Source organism: Myodes glareolus, chromosome X (genome assembly GCF_982192425.1).
Source record: "Myodes glareolus chromosome X, mMyoGla1.1, whole genome shotgun sequence".
Classification (NCBI taxonomy): Eukaryota; Metazoa; Chordata; class Mammalia; order Rodentia; family Cricetidae; genus Myodes; species Myodes glareolus.
This window is the reverse complement of record NC_142053.1, coordinates 8931195-8947797: the sequence shown is the minus strand read 5'-3', so window position 1 is coordinate 8947797 and position 16603 is coordinate 8931195.

The following is a 16603-nucleotide window of genomic DNA, read 5'->3' as shown; positions in this document are numbered from 1 at the left end:
TAACAGCTGGTCATAGACTGGAAATGTCTCCCAATAATCTTCGAAAGTCATTAAGATTCTGCAACCTGTCTCTCCTTATTTGTGCCTTTTTTGTTCTAATTTTCTGTAAGCCTATTCTGTAACTGAGGTGATTAACAGAATCTTCTCTTTGAATCTTTTCAGGAGCAATTTGTAATCCCCATTTAGGTAACACTTTTCTTTTACTTCTTCACACATCCCTTCTAAAGTATCTATATTTGAATCAGATAACAAAATGTCATCCATGTAATGGTAGATTACAGACCTAGGAAATTGCTTGCATATTATTTCCAATGCCTGGCTAACAAAGTATTTGCACAGGGTGAGGCTATTATGCATTCCCTGTGGGAGGATGGTCCATTGATATCTGCTAATAGGCTGAGAATTATTATAAGTAGGCACTGTGAAGGCAAACTTTTCTCTATCCTTTTCTTGTAAAGGTATAGTGAAGAAACAATACTTTAAATTAATAACTATGAGAGGTCATCTTTTTGGTAACAGAGAAGGCAGAGAAATTTCATCTTGTAAAGGACCCATAGGTTGAATAACCTTGTTGATAACCCTTAGTAGGCCATAAGCTACAATTGCTTATTTAATTTCTTTTAGATCAGTCATACATATGGGCTCCCCTATATATTCCTTGACAATGTTAGGGTACTTGAAGACTGATACTTTTTCTGATGCTACTAATGGAAAGGCAGGGAGAACTCTGCCGAAGCTATCCTGGAGATTTTTATGTACTGATGAGTTTAAATGTTGCTTTTTTACCTTTTGTTCCTAGTCACTAAATTCAATAGTTTCCTCAATCTTTTCATATCTGTTTACCACTGCCTTTTGTAATGTCTGGATCTCCTGTTTAGTGTTCTGTTCTAATGCCCTCACTGAGGATTCCAAGGTATGAAGTCTTTCCGGTAGAGATAATGTCTCATCCTTGGACTTAATCTTTATAGTATGCATATTACCTTCCTGGAGAGACATTCTATCAATCAATCTGACAAACCCCTCTGACTGAGTCAGATTAAGACATCAACAGTGTGAATTCTCTCAAATAATGTTTCAGCACCCACTGTCATTGATTGGGTTTTATGTGCCAAATTGGCTCTTTCCTTCTCTAGAGTGCTGAATATTTAAATAAATTACTATCAGTCTGTACCATTTCTAAAAGTATCTCAGTTCACTGAGTTTTGTTAGTTAAATTGGCCATACCCTTCTTCAGATATCTAACCTCTTTCCTGAAAAGTGTGGTTTCAGTCTGAAAAGACTGTCCCATTTCTAAAAACACCTCATTTCTAGGCCTATTGTCAAACCACTTTTTTAAAGAAAAAATATTGAGGGCAAGACTAATTGCCAGAATCAATAATAGTGATGTAGAAGGGTCATCATCATATAAGTCTTGTAAAATCTTGCACATGGTGCAAGTAAAGAGGCTACTGAAACTTTGTATGGTTAGATTGTCTGACATATTGTCCTTTTAAATTAGGAATTTATGCTCTATATTTATGATAATAAATCTTACCTGTGGTTCAATTAGCTGGATTAGGTGCAATAACTGTAACCTGCCGGTAGGTGTCACGGGCCACCTCCAAAACTAATCCAGCCGGGTATAGTGGTGCACGTGAATACACCTGTGGCTGGTCTGAAATCTGAATTTAGAGCAGAATGCTAAAAGATAAATCACAGACTGTGTGCTCTAAGGATGTCTAGAGCAATGGAATAGGCAAATGGAAACAAATCTTTAGAACACTGCAGAACAGCTGGCTCAGATAGGGGAAGCCCATGTCTCACTGAAATGTCTGCAGTGCACCCTGGGAGAGGCAAATGGTAAGGTGCATGGGTACTTGAAGTCAATTTGAGGCATGTAAAAGGAAAAGAACTGCAGCTGATCCATAGAAAAAGGCGTCGCATGAGATTCTATATGAACTGCTGGCTCCACACACAGGTTGCAGCCTGCTTAGGGAGGGCTCATGACAAGCCGAGCTGGTGGTGGGCAGTAGAGCCGGGGGTTCTAAACCCAAATATTGGGTGCTAGATGAAGCTGCAAAACAATCCCACACCAGTTAAGAATTATGGATAATAAAAGGAGTTCTTTAAGGGGAAAACTTACATATCACCATCCCAAACAGTAGTCCTCTTATTGCAAACAGGAAACAGAGTCTAGCTGCCGATAAGGGAGCTGGAAGCAAGAAAGAAAGCACCTTGTTCCTGCTGCTTTTTAAAGTATAAGAGAACCCTCTCCAGTGGGCTGGCATCTTAATGACTATTGGCTGAAGGAGCAGAAGGAGCTCCCACAGCAGACACTGAGAGAAACAATAAATGGGACCTCCTAAAATTGAAAAGCTTTTGTAATGCAAAGGACATGGTCATCAAAACAAAATGGCAGCCTGCAGATTGAAAAAAAAGATCTTCACCAACCCTACCTCAGACAGAGGTCTGATCTCCAAAATATACAAAGAACCCAAGAAACTGGTCATCAAAAGAACAAATAATCCAATAAAAAATGGAGTACAGACTTAAATAAAAAACACTTGTCAGAGGAATCTAAAATGACTAAAAGACATTTAAGAAAATGTTCAACATCCTTAATCATCAGAGAAATGCAATTCAAAACAACTCTGATACTCTATCTTATACCTTTAAGAATGACCAAGATCAAAAACCCTGATAAGAAGTTATGCTGGAAAAGATGTGGGATAAAGGGAGCATTCCTGAATTGCTGGTGGGAGTACAAACTAGTACAGCCCCTTTGGATATCAGAATGGTAATTTATTAGAAACTTAGGAAATAACCTTCTTCAATACCAGACAATGCCACTTTTGGGTATATACCCAAAGAATGCTCAATTGTATCACATGTGCTCAACTATGTTCATAGTAGCATTGTTTGTCATAGCCAGAACCTGGAAACAACATAAATGACCCTCAACCGAAGAATGGATATGGAAAATGTGGTACATTTACACAATGGAGTACTATACTGCAGAAAAATAATGACATCTTGAATTTTTCAGTCAAATGGATGAATCAAGAAAACATCATATTGAGTGAGGTAACTCAGATCCAGAAAATCAAATATCATGTCTACTCACTCATAAATGGCTTTTAGACATAAAGCAAAGAAAACCAGCCTAGAAATCACAATCCCAGAGAACCTAGAAAACAATTAGGACCCTAAGAGAGACATATATGGATCTAATCTACATGAGAAGTAGAAAAAGACAAGATCTCCTGAATAAATTGGGAGCATGCAGACCATGACAGATGGTTGAAGAGGAGGGGGGAAGGAGGGAAGGGAGCAGAGAAAAATGTAGAGCTCAATAAAAATTTAAAAAAGAATAAAATTTGCTTGGGTGAGTTGAGAGTGCTCACAGATATGCAGAAATGGGTAATCAGCATTATTCCATCTGAAAGGTGACACTCAGACACCAACATGGTCCCAGATATGTCCCAGGCCTCAGAAACCCACCATATCCTTGATAGCAAAACAGGCACCTTTGATATCAGCACAGACCGTGTCTGTGATTGGGTCACAGACTCAGACATTTTCCTAAGGCCAAAGCTCAAGCATGGATATCTGCATGGCCCTGGAAGTTAGCCCAGGTTATTTAGATCAGGGTGGCATTTGCAGTGGCATGGCACTGGGGCACCAATATGGCCACATGTTGTAGCCCAAATACTGGTGTTCTCATAGCCTTCAATGATAACGGGAGCCATGTGCATCACTACAGACCCTGGCTGCAATAGGGCAAAAGACACAGGCATGTCCCTTGGCAACAGTCAAGGACTGAATGCCACATGGACCAGATGACAAACAGGCCTCCCACATTAGCCCATAGTGCTGCAGGAGTGCCTTCTGCTTCGTCAGCCAATAGCTGCTGAAATACCAGCCCACTGGGGCGTGGTATATTTCTCTTTAAAAGAAGAGCAGCAAGCCTCGGTTTGGCCTCTTGGTTCCGGCCCTTGGTTCCGGCTCCAGCTCCAGCGACTAGGCTCCTTTCCTGACGGTTTATATGTATGTAAGTTTACCCCCCCAAAATAAATACCCTTTTAAATCATAACTGGTGTGGGATTGATTCGCCATTAAACTGCCCTGAAAAGAAAAGCATTGGACAGGCCCTTTGTTTCTTCCTGCATGACCAGGGAAAACTACCCAGGTCTGGCATTTGTGAGTCCATCTCTGTCACTCAATATCTATGTGAACTATTAAAGCCACACACTTCCTCAATAATTTCTTGACTTCAAGGGAGATATTGACAACAGACCATTTTAAAGCTCATACTATACTGCTGGTAGTAAGCTAGGCTGTGTTAAATGTTTTCTTATAGTGTCTTAAGGATTTCTTCTTGTAAACATTAGGTCAAACCAGAAAATTTGGTGCTATTTTCAGATTTGGAGCACATTTCTTTCTTGTTTACATTGTAGTTTCTCAACTAACTTTTTTGGTATCTCTTCAGTTTAAAGTTACAAATACCTTTTATAAAAGTTTGCTTTTAATGGATGAAAGAAGATTCATATCTCTATAAGTTCATTCATTTTGATTTTGTACTATCTTTATTATGAAGTTTTTTTCAAAATGTTTATAAAAGTATTGGAAACCTATAATTGATACCCTATTTCAACATAATTTTTGCTTTCATTTAAATTCTCTTTCAATTTCTGACTTAAGATTCTCACAAATCTGTATGCTTAGAGTTTTTGCCTTGGGTTCTTCAGAGAAATGCATGAATAATTTTCAAGCAGATACAATGTCTACTAAACATTTATTTGAAGCAAGACACCTCATGAAAAACCAATCAGTTGATAAAACAAGTCTGATGGCATTTCCAATAAAAATATTCACTCATAATGTATAGAAAATTTTCCTTGAAGTGTATCATCTGATAAACAACTTCTGATCAGTTTACATCTAGGGATTGGTTTGAAGATTGCCATTGCCAGCATGTATACTTTTTATCTTCCCTGGAGTATTTTCTCTTCTAGACATGCAATAAATAATGACAAGGGCATGAAGAAAAATTATAGTGTTTAAATAATTAAATAAGAATTCCCTAAGGATAAACACAACCATATTATTAAAGGATTGCCAAAAATAACTTTTCATTCATTGGAAACAATGTAAACTTAACATTTGAGAAATTCAATAAAAAGTAAAAAAAAAATATTTGAAAGACTTAGACTCAATGCAAAATTCAATTACTGCACATTTTTAAGCGCATTCCCAAGGGAAAGGCAGAAGGAACCTTAGAAAAGCAAGCTATTCCCAGGTTTATGACTTGTTTTACTAGCAAGGAAGTCTTAATAATATGTTAATAGAACTACAAGATAATTGCATGATGGCTTTCCAAAGGTGCTGCCAAATCAAGCAGTTGATAAATTAAAACCAAGTTTATTCCTTCTGAAAGGGTGAACATTACTGTGGTTGAGTTTGCTATATTTTGAGCCAGGAAAATATAGGTTTAAGTATTATTTACTTGGAAATTGTAGTATTTATGGTTAAATACCTACACAAAGTCAATTAAGGAAAGGTTTATTTGGCTCCAAGTTTGAAAGTGCAAGTTACTGTGGTTAGGAAAAGCATGGGGACAGAAGAAACTCTAGCAGTGGCAGAAGGAGGATATGGCAGCAGATTGCACTATAGCTTCAGGAAACAGTGAGATGAATGCTTGTACTGATCATGCTTCTTCACTTTATCCATTTTTATTTTGTCTACAGTTTATTTCAATAGGGTAGTACTTCCTACATTCAGGGAAAACACTCCTAAACACATTTAGAAGCATATTTCCTAGGTGGTTCTAAATTTAACTATGTTGAAGGGACCATGATGACTACTGAGGATGACAAATACACAAGAAATTTGAATTTGCAAGAATCTTTAGTTCTTACGATTTTTTTCTATAGTTATTGTGGTAATTAGAAATAACTATATGAAATAACTGGGCTTCAATAAAAATTAAAATGTTTGCATCATTTAAATTTGGAAGAAAAATATGAACAATTTCATCCAAAGTGTCCAAGTAATAGTCAGAATTTTAAAATTATCGTGTAAATAAAGCTGGTAGAAATTACCTAAAGTTCACATAGGAAACGAGTAAGTTCATAACAACAATAGGTCCACATATCCTATGAAACAGTATTCCTTCTTGAATGATTTTATACAAAATTAAAAAGCCAATTCAATAAAGAAATGAAAGTCCTTTTAGAAATGTTATTAGCATAACTGTATGTCCAAATGCAAAGGGTAAAGTTTAATGCTTAAAATATGTTATATTCAAAAATTAACTGAAAATATATCAAGTTCCCAAATGTAATAACCAAAGTTTTCAAAGTTTTAAGACAAAAGAGAAAAATTATCTGGAATTATAAATTAAGTAAAAAATACTACGCTACTGCACCAAATTTTAAGCAAATAAATAGAACATAAATTCAATTGCATTAGCATTAAAATTGATTCTTCAATGGACATCTTTGAAGAAATGTTTAAACAATTCAAAGCATCTCTCCTTTCCAGAGAAGAGGTAAGGAGGAGTCATGAGCAATACATTTTGTCAAGAGTGAAGATGGACCAGAGTTAGGCCAGTGCCTATGTGATGGTATTACAATGGTTTTGGACACAAGAATATCTAGGATGTAGTCTCCTTCAGACTGCATGAAATGGTCTGTTAGCAATGGTCTGATGACCAGAATCACAGACAATCTGGGATGTCTTTCCTTTTCTTCCTTCAACTATACTTGAGAATTGCCCTAGGTGGCTGTAGTAGAGCCTACTAGTCAGCTCTTCAGGACATGAAAAGTTGTTGAGTCACATAGAGCATAGTGCCAATTATTCATATAGAAAATAAAAGGAAAACTACTAATTTATGAGAAGGAAAACCAAGGAATCTTTTAAAAACAAAATAAACTTTCACTTTCTGAAGGATTTTCTCATATTTTCCACCCAAACTAAGATTTTAGAACTGTTAGTGATATTTTTTCATAATGAATCTCACCATGATATTGTTTAGACTATGGAAGTGCAACATCAATTAATTTTTTCTTCATTTTTTTGAAGACAGGGTTTCTTTGTATAGCTTTGGTGCCTGTCCTGTAACTTACTCTGGAGCCCAGGATGGCCTAAAACTAAAAGAAATCTGCCTGTCTTTGCCTCCCGAGTGCTGGGATTAAAGGTGTGCACCACTGCTGCCCAGTTAATTAAGATTTTTTACATGCAAAATAATGAATGCAAACTATTCACAAAAGATTGAATAATAATTTTATGTAAAATGTTAAAAACAGAGAAATATAGACAAGCAGAAAATAGTAGAGACACAACTGTGTGATTTAGGAAAATTCAGCAATAACTGATAACTGTACCAGTGTTGCAGGAGCTCCTTCTGCTCCTTCAGCCAATTGCCGCTGAGTTACCAGCCCATTGGGGCATAGTCTCTCTCTCTTTAAAAAAAAGCAGCTGTTGTCCTCCTCTCTCTCTCTCTGGCTTCTGGCTCCACGTCCGGCTTCTAGACTCCTTTCCTGTTCCTGTGGAGAGGCTGTTGTCTGGGATGGTAATCTGTAAATTTTTTCCCCTTTGAATAAATAACCATTCTATTAATCATAATTCCAAACTGGTGTGGTATTGTCTGTGACTTATGCCTTCATGCCAGTACTTCCTATTTTTAGTGATAAAAAATTCTAAAATTTCCCAAATTGTTGGTTAAAATAGTCTGTGAATACCCCAATTATATTGAATAGCAAGGTTTACATGAGTGAGATAAATGATAGCAATATATTCTTTTGACAATGCTGTTCTTTTTTTTTTTTAGTGTTCTATGTAAGGTAACAATGATAGAAAATCATGTGACTGTAAAGATGTCAAACTGCTGGATTTGAAGATGTCAGAGTGTCTTTGAAGCAGGAACTTTAGACTTTTTCTGATCCATATTCTGGTGATAGCAAATTATCCAGCAAGCTTCTTACATTCATGGTATTTACAATCTGGTATCAGCAAAAATAATTTTGGAATATATGAAATAATAGGATATGTGAAAATATTATTTAAAATTACAATGACCTGTCCCAGAGCAGGTATTAGGGGCCTTAAGGGGTCAGGAATTTTCTTCATTCTTCAATCATTGTAAAGAATCTAAAGAGTTTCACTTGCATACTATTTAGCTCTTAATTTTTACCATTTAGGAAGTTTCAAATGAGAAAATGGAAGTCAGATATACTTTATTTATATATAATTAACTGTATTCTCTTTATTTAATAGTATTGAAAATTTTCAAAAAATATTGCTGTTCAAGTAACTACCTTTACAATATAGATGCAGAGTTTGGGTAAGTCATATTCCTGAAACCCCACCACAGGGAGACCTCGGCAAGAAAATCACCAGTTTGAGGCCTGATTAAACTACATAGTAAATCTATGTATTGAAAATAATTAAATATGAAAGTCTGGAAAGATATCTCTCCAATTAAGAGTAATTCCTACTAAATTATGAACATTTAAGAAGTAATGCTTATGACTAAAACTTCTACTTACTTTCGATATACTTTCTATAGCTATACATGTTTGTTTCTTCCTGACAAATATCTATAAAATAACAATATTCTCATGTTTCTTTATATTATTAATGTAACAGCAGAAATTTAGAATCTGAAACTTTGATATTTGTTGTAATGAAGGAAGTAGTCCGACATTTTAATTCTTTGCAAAGTTTGAACGTTATGATTGCAATTGGTTTCTGTGAGAAATCATCATACACACTTTGAAGAACCTATTTTGTAAATACCCAAATGTATCAAAAACATAGTCAGTTATTTCAAAGGAAAATTGCTATCTATAGAGGAAAATGGATAATTCAACTTATTATCCCATTAAGACAAAGGAGCTCTTCTCTAGTCTGACCATTTCACTTTCCATGTACTCTTCATGTGTTAGAGAATAAGAAAAACTTACATTTCAAGTTCAAAATTAACTATATTTAAAATTCTATTGGCACCTGACAAAAAACTCTAATACCAGGAATAAGAAGCCCTCTTTTGAGTTGTTGATAATCCCATTGCTATTTCCTTGTTATGGCCCACGAGATTGAAGATAAGTTGCTATTGTTGGAGATACCATGAACTTCAGAAACAGGCCATAGTACTCAGATCTGGAATTAGCCTAATTGTTTTCTCCCTGAGGACTAGCATTCATATTACCAGGGAAGGGAAACAACCAACAGTCCTACTCATAATGTAATATGATGAGTCACAAAAATGATTGTGACATTATAACACATGTTATAATGACAGCATGACATTATAACAGTAAGAGTACAGTAGTGACATATGTTCCTTGGTGGTAACTAATAGCTCTCTAACTGGACATAAGGCCCACCCACCAAGATGAAACTCATGCCTGGTACTGGAAACCTAGCCAACTTCCCAATGCTAATAAAGCCATGGTGTTGTATAAGGTCATTTGCTTGTTCCCAGCTGCTCAGCCTTGAAATAATCACACAGAAACCATATTATTTGCAATACTGTTTGGCCAATAGCTTAAGTATATTTATGACTAACTCATATCTTAAATTAACGTATCTCCATTAATCTCTGTATGGGCACAACTGGCAGAGGCTACATGGTTTCTCGTGACTCTGTCTTTCTTCTCCAAGCACTTAATTTAGTTTTCTCCACTTACCTCTATTCTGCCTTGCACAGGCCTAAGACAGTTTCTGTATTAACCAATGGTAATCACAGCATACAGAGGGGAATCTCACATCATAATGGATCCTGAAGGATAAACTATAACCACCATTTGAGTAAACAAGTATTATTTTTAACACCATTCTACATACTGTCCTTATACTGTGGAGTAAGTATGGTCCTCACCCCTTGTTAAGAACACTTTTCTTTGAAACAGAGGGAGATCATTATGGAAAACCACAGCTAATGAAAATGCAGAGTTGTAGAGTTCAGTTCCATTAGATAAATCTACAAAGTACTCTTGTACCTAAGGCCTACAGACCATTGCTAAATAAGAGGCAGAAAGATGATAAGAGCCAGAGGATCAGGTAGTTTGCTAGGAGAATAATCTCCTAGTAATTTCAGAAACTGCACCCATCAAACCTCATCAACTTGACTGCCTAAGAGGAGCTGAACAAGAACAAAGCAATAGACATGCCACAGTGGATGAGACAAAGCCCATAATGCCTCAATGGCACCCAAAACTAACAGAAACTATGGGAAGATGAGAGTGAAGAAAATAGTCTTCATTAAAGAAGAACACACCAATTAGTTATCTAATACCAAATAGTCATCTCTGAAAGAATATATACAAGTAACATTACATAGACTAAGCTGGTATACATACATAGATGCATCTAATAATTTTGAAAAGAACTCATGATTTGGAAGGAGAGCAGTGAGAAGGGCTTGGAGGAAAAAGAGGGAAGAAAGAAATGGTGGAATTATAATCTCAAAAATAAAAAAAACAGAAAACAAACATTTTGTGCCAAAGACATATCAGTACTTTATAAGTAAAAATGATACTGGGGAGAAAAAATGGCTAAGCAGCACATAGCCCAACAAGACAAAAGGTCTTTATTCCAACAATTTGTAAGAGGAGGGAGCTGCTTGTTTGTCCCAGCTGCCTGGCTAGTTTAGTCAAAAAATAATCACACAGAAACCATATTAATTAAATCAGTGCTTGGCCCATTAATTCTGTCTTCTTAGTGGCTAACTCTTATATTAATTTAAACCATTTTTATTAATCTGTGTATCACTACATGACTTACTAGCAAATATTCTAATCAGTGTCTGTCTCAGGCAGAGGATCCATGGCTTCTCTCTGACTTTTTCCTCCTAACATTCACTTCTGTCTTCCCCGCCTTCCTAAATTCTGCCCTATCAACAGGCCAAGGAAGTTTCTTTACTAATTATTCAATGAAAGCAAGACATAGTCAGAAGGACCTCCCACACCAGGGAATGGCATGCAAAGGGGATAAATAAGAGGAGAAATCTAGGATCTTGGAATGCAAGAGGAAGGAGGACTTCAGGGGCCAACCAACTTGTCACCCAACTACACAGCCGAACACGGAGTAAGAAGGAAAGAAAAGGTATACAGGAATAGAGAAAAATAAATCCCCCAAGGAAAAAAAGATAGATGGGATGAAATAAGTTAAGAAAAACTGGGAAGATACAAGCCAGGCTAAGGTCAGGCATATAACTAAGAATTAGCCACTGTGTGTGATTTATTCAGGAGCTGGGAGGTTGGCCCCCCGAAAGAGCCAAAAGAATGAGAACAAAAAAGATTAAACAACACTAACTGATATACAACTTTGAGGTTTTCATCCTACATTATCTATTTCATTACTTTATTTTAGTTAATCTCTGAATATAGACTTTAGTGTGGTGGGAAGAGCAATGGGTAAGAAAAACATTCTTCAGGTGTGGCAAACAGTGTAATCTAGATAAATTGTGTTTTCTGGGTCTCGGATACTTTTGTTACAAAGTGAAAAAAGGAAAATAGATTGAATTTCTCTTAATTTGTAATTTTGTGAATATAATGAGTGAACTTTGAAATTTCAACCACAGATTTAAATCAGAAGATAAAACTATAAACTATCATTGTACTTTTTAATACAAACAGCCAGATTGTGGTACAGATTATGTAATATAATATAGCTATATATGCCTTCATTTTGGGTACTTATTAGCTTTCTATGCAATATTTTAAATATACTTACCTTTGCCTATGATTTTGCCAACATGAGAGGTATGTGCAATACATAAATAGATGTAAGACTACACTAAAATATTTGAATATTTTCATTTTGAATATTAATATACTAGGCTAAGAATAATGTATTCTCTACTTGAAAGCATAAATAATAAACATGTCAAAAATTATTAAAATAAGTGAACAATTTGTGAGTGCTTTAATGTAGAGTGACTACAAAATAGAAAAATTAGGGGATATTAAAGGGACTAGAGTTAGTATAAATCAACAATTTATAGTAGGTAATGCTGGTGGTATGTGAGAGGAGTAATTGACTTCAGGGGATTTTTCTGCCAGGAGGAAACTCTCTGATGGGTCAGTTTTGATAGGCAAGGCTTCTGCTTTGCCTTTACATGTTTGCTGCTGCTATCTTTCTCTGATATCTGGCATGGCATGAATGGGTATAGGGAGATCCCCACTACCTGTAATGTAGTATGTTTATCTCATTGAAATAACCTGTTTTGCAGGGCATTTTTACATGTGAATTAATACAAAGATAATTTCTTCCTAAGCAGTTCTTTCTGATTTAGAATAGTAATATTAGTTTAAATAGAGTTTTGCAGATAAATATAAAATAAAGAAGTGTCAAACAGCTAAAATACATGAGTTTCTATCAAGGAACTGTATAGATTGTGGATTAGGATAGTAATTAAGGAAAACAATTTAGTTAACCAGGATCCAGGTTAAAATGAATTCTATTAATCTTAATGTTGGAAGATTTGTTCATGTGTTTCAGTGTGAATAATAGCTGAAACAACACCTTAGAATGACCTCAAACTGGATTAAGATATTTTGATAATAGTTTTAAGGTTTGAAATAAAAAAGAAACAAAGAAGCCCAATTATTACTAGTTGATGTACTTTCTTTGAAAAGAATTGGTTGGTGATCAGAGATGATGATTAATTCCTTGTACCTATTTTCTGACCTAAGATTCCTGATATGAAAAACTATTGAGGAGAGTGAATACACCCCATATATTTAAAGTAAAGCTGACTGATTCCTTTTAATGTATAAAAGTTTGTGTTGTAGAAGCCTCTTCGATAGCCATCATGTTCTTGAAGTGGATTAGTGCTGCCAAGAGCAGATGTGTCTCATTGTCATGAGAAGTCCTAAGTACTTAAACATTTTTAATTGTTTTTTATTGATTTCTACATTTTTCTCTACTTCCCTTCCTGCCTCTCCCCTCCCCACTTCAACCCTTTCCCAAGGTCCCCAGGCTCACAATTAACTCAGGAGATCTTGTCTTTTTCTATTTTCCATGTAGATTAGATATATGTAAGTCTCTCTTAGTGTCTTCATTGTTGTCTAAATTCTCTGGTATTGTGATTTGTTGGCTGGTTTTCTTTGCTTAATGTTTAAAAATCACTTATCAGTGAGTACAAGTGATAATTGTCTTTCTATGTCTGGGTTGCATAACTCAAAATAATGTCTTCTAGCTCCAACCATTTTCCTGCAAAATTCTAGAAGTAGTTTTTTCTTCTTTTGTGTAGTACTCCATTGTGTAAATGTACCACATTTTCCTTATCTATCAATCATTTGTGTTTTTGTTGATGTAGTCAACTTCCTTGGTTTGGAGTTTTCCTTCTAATATTTTGTGTAGGGTTTGTGACTTGGTATTGGTTAAATCTAGTTTAGTCATGGAATATCTTGTTTTGTCCTTCTACAGTGATTGAAACTTTTGCTGGTTATAGTAATCTGGACTGGCATCCATGGTCTCTTAATGTCTCCATAGCATTTAACTAGTACCTTCTAGCTTTCAATGTTTTCATTGAGAAGTCAGATATAATTCTGATAGGTCTGACTTTATATGTTACTTGGCCTTTTTCCTTTGAAGCTCTTAAAATTCTTTCTTTATTCTGTATGTTTAGTGTTTTGATTATTATGTGATGAGGGGACTTTTTTTTGATCCAGTCTATTTGGTGTTCTGTAAGCTTCTTGTATCTAGGTAGGCATATCTTTCTTTAGGTTGTTTTTAATCTATGATTTTGTTAAATATATTTTCTGTGATTTTGAGTTGAATTTGTTCTCCTTCTTCTATACCTATTAATCTTAGATTTAGTCTTTCCATGATGTATCATATTTCCTGGATATTTTGGGTTAAATTCTTGTTAGATTTAATGTTTTCCTTAACTGAGTCTCTTTCCTCTATTATACCTTCAGTGCTTAAGATTCTCTCTTCCATCTCTTGTATTCTGCTATTCATGCTTGTATTTATAGTTCCTGATTATTTTCTCATGATTTCTGTTTCTATAATTCCCTCGACTTGTGTTTTCTTTATTGACTCTATTTCAATTTTCAAGACTTGAATAGTTTCCTTCATATGCCTGATTGATTTCTCTTGGTTTTCTTTAAGGAATTTGCTTTCTCTTGGCTTTCTTTAAGGAATTTGCTGATGTCTTACAATTTTTTGTTTGTCTTTTCCTCCATTTTTTGAAGAATTATTTTGTTCTCTATTTAAGGGTTTCAAACATTCTCCTGAAGTTATTCTTTAGGTCATTTTCTTCTGCTTCATCGATATTTGGTTGTTCAAGTCTTGCTATTGTAGGGTCTTTAGGTTTTACTGGTATTGTATTGTTCTTTGTGGTGGTGTGTGTGTTCTTACCTTTTCTATTAATCTTTTCTTCTAATAGGAGTGGTTGGGGTTGTCTGAGATTCTGTTGATTAATCTTCTATGTGCCAGTGAATCCAAAGCTCAGATGGTTGTTCCTTGTGGGACAGTCAGTTCCACAGTTCTAATTACCCCATTGGTTACTTCATGTTTCTGGAGACAGTGAAATACTCCTGGAGTTTGCTGTCTCAGGCCTATTATGGCCTAAGTTACTGACTTTGACCTGCTTCTGTAAATCCTGGTCTGGATCCCCTCCTGCAGAAGTCCCTGGCTTGGAGTTTGTCCAGCAAAGGTCTCTGGCTTTGTCTAATGTACCGCCTAATAGTCCTAGGCTTAGGTGTGCCCAGAATCACAGGGAAACTGGTTAAGGCTTAATCCCTCAGAGGTCCCAGACTTGTGGTCAGACCAGCAGAGGTTTCAGGGTCCTGCCTATTCCCTTTGATGTCCCAGACCAAGGCCAAGACCAACAGAAGTCCTGGCTCAGGCCTACTCCTTGGGACCATGGAAGCTCAGTCCTTTGCTTTGATGAGGGTCTCTGTCTCTAACTCCATCAATAGCTGGATAAAGATTCTATGGTGATATTTGAGATAATCATCAGTGTGGAAGTGGGGAAAGGCCAGTTTAGGCACCCTCTCCTCTGCTGCCCAAGAACCTGACTGGGGACATCCCAGTGGACACCTGGGATCCCCTCTGGAGCCAAGTCTCTTGCCAACCCTAAAATGGCTCCCTTAATGTAGATATCTTCTTCCCTGCTCCTATATCTGCTCTTCTTCCATCTCCACACACCCACTCCCCCAAGCTTTCTCCAGTCATTCCTTTCTCCCTTCTTTTTCTCCCTCTCCTCTTCCCCCAAATTTATCCCCACCCCTGCACCACCCCCATGATCCCAACTATTGCCCAACAATCTTGTTTGCTTCCAATTTCCAGGAGGATCTATATATGTATTTCTTTGGGTTAACCTTGTTATTTGGCTTCTCTAGGCTTGTGAACTCTAGGCTTAATGTCCTTTGCTTATGACTATAGTCCACTAATGAGTGAGTACATACCATATTCATCTTTTTGGGTCTCGGTTTTCTCACTCAGGATAGTGTTTTCTATATCCATCCATTTGCATGCAAAATTGAAGATGTCATTGTTTTTATTGCTGAGTAGTACTCTAATGCATCTATATTCCACATTTTCTTTATCCATTCTTCCATTGAGGGGCATCTAGGTTTTTTCAAGTTCTGGCAACTACAAATAATGCTGCTATGAACATAGTTGAACAAATGCTTTTGTAGTATGATTGGACATCTTTTGGGTATATTCCCAAGAGTGGAATTATTGGATTCTGAGGTAGAGTGATTCCCAATTTTCTGAGAAACCGCCACACTGTTTTCCAAAGTGGTTGCACAAGTTTGCATTCCCATCAGCAATGGATGAGTGTTCCTACTACTCCACATACTCTCCAGCATAGGCTATCATTGGTGTTTTTGATTTTAGCCATTCTGACAGGTGTCAGATGGTATATCAAAGTTGTTTTGATCTGAATTTCCATGATAGCTAAGGAAGTTGAACATGACCTTAAGTGTCTCTTGGCCACTTGAACTTCTTCTGTTGAGAATTCTCTGTTCAGATCAGTGTCTCATTTTTTAATTGGGTTAATTAGAATTTTCATGTTCAGTTTCTTGAGTTCTTCATATATTTTAGAGATCAGACCTTTGCCTGATGCGGAGATGATGAAGATCTTTTCCCATTCAGTAGGATGCCTTTTTGTCTTAATGACAATGTCCTTTGCTTTACAGAAGCTTCTCAGTTTTAGGAGGTCCCATTTATTCACTGTTGCTCTTGTTGTCTATGCTACTGGGGTTATACGTTGGAGGTGGTCTCCTGTGCTCATGTGTTGCAGTCTACATCCCTCTTTCTCTTTTATCAGGTTCAGTGTAGTCGAATTTATTGAGGTCTTTAATCCATTTGGACTTGAGTTATGTGCATGGTAATAGATATGGATCTATTTTCATTCTTCTACTGATTGACATCCAGTTATGCGAGCACCATTTGTTGAAGATGCTCTCTTTCTTCCATTGTATAATTTTAGCTCCTTTGTCGAAAATCAGGTGTTCATAGGTTTGTGCATTAATATCTGGGTCTTTGATTCGATTCCATAGGTCGACTTCTCTGTTTTTATGCAAATACCAAACTGTTTTCTTTACTGTAGCTCTGTAATAGTGTTTGAAATCAGGGATGGTAATGCTTCAGAAAGTTC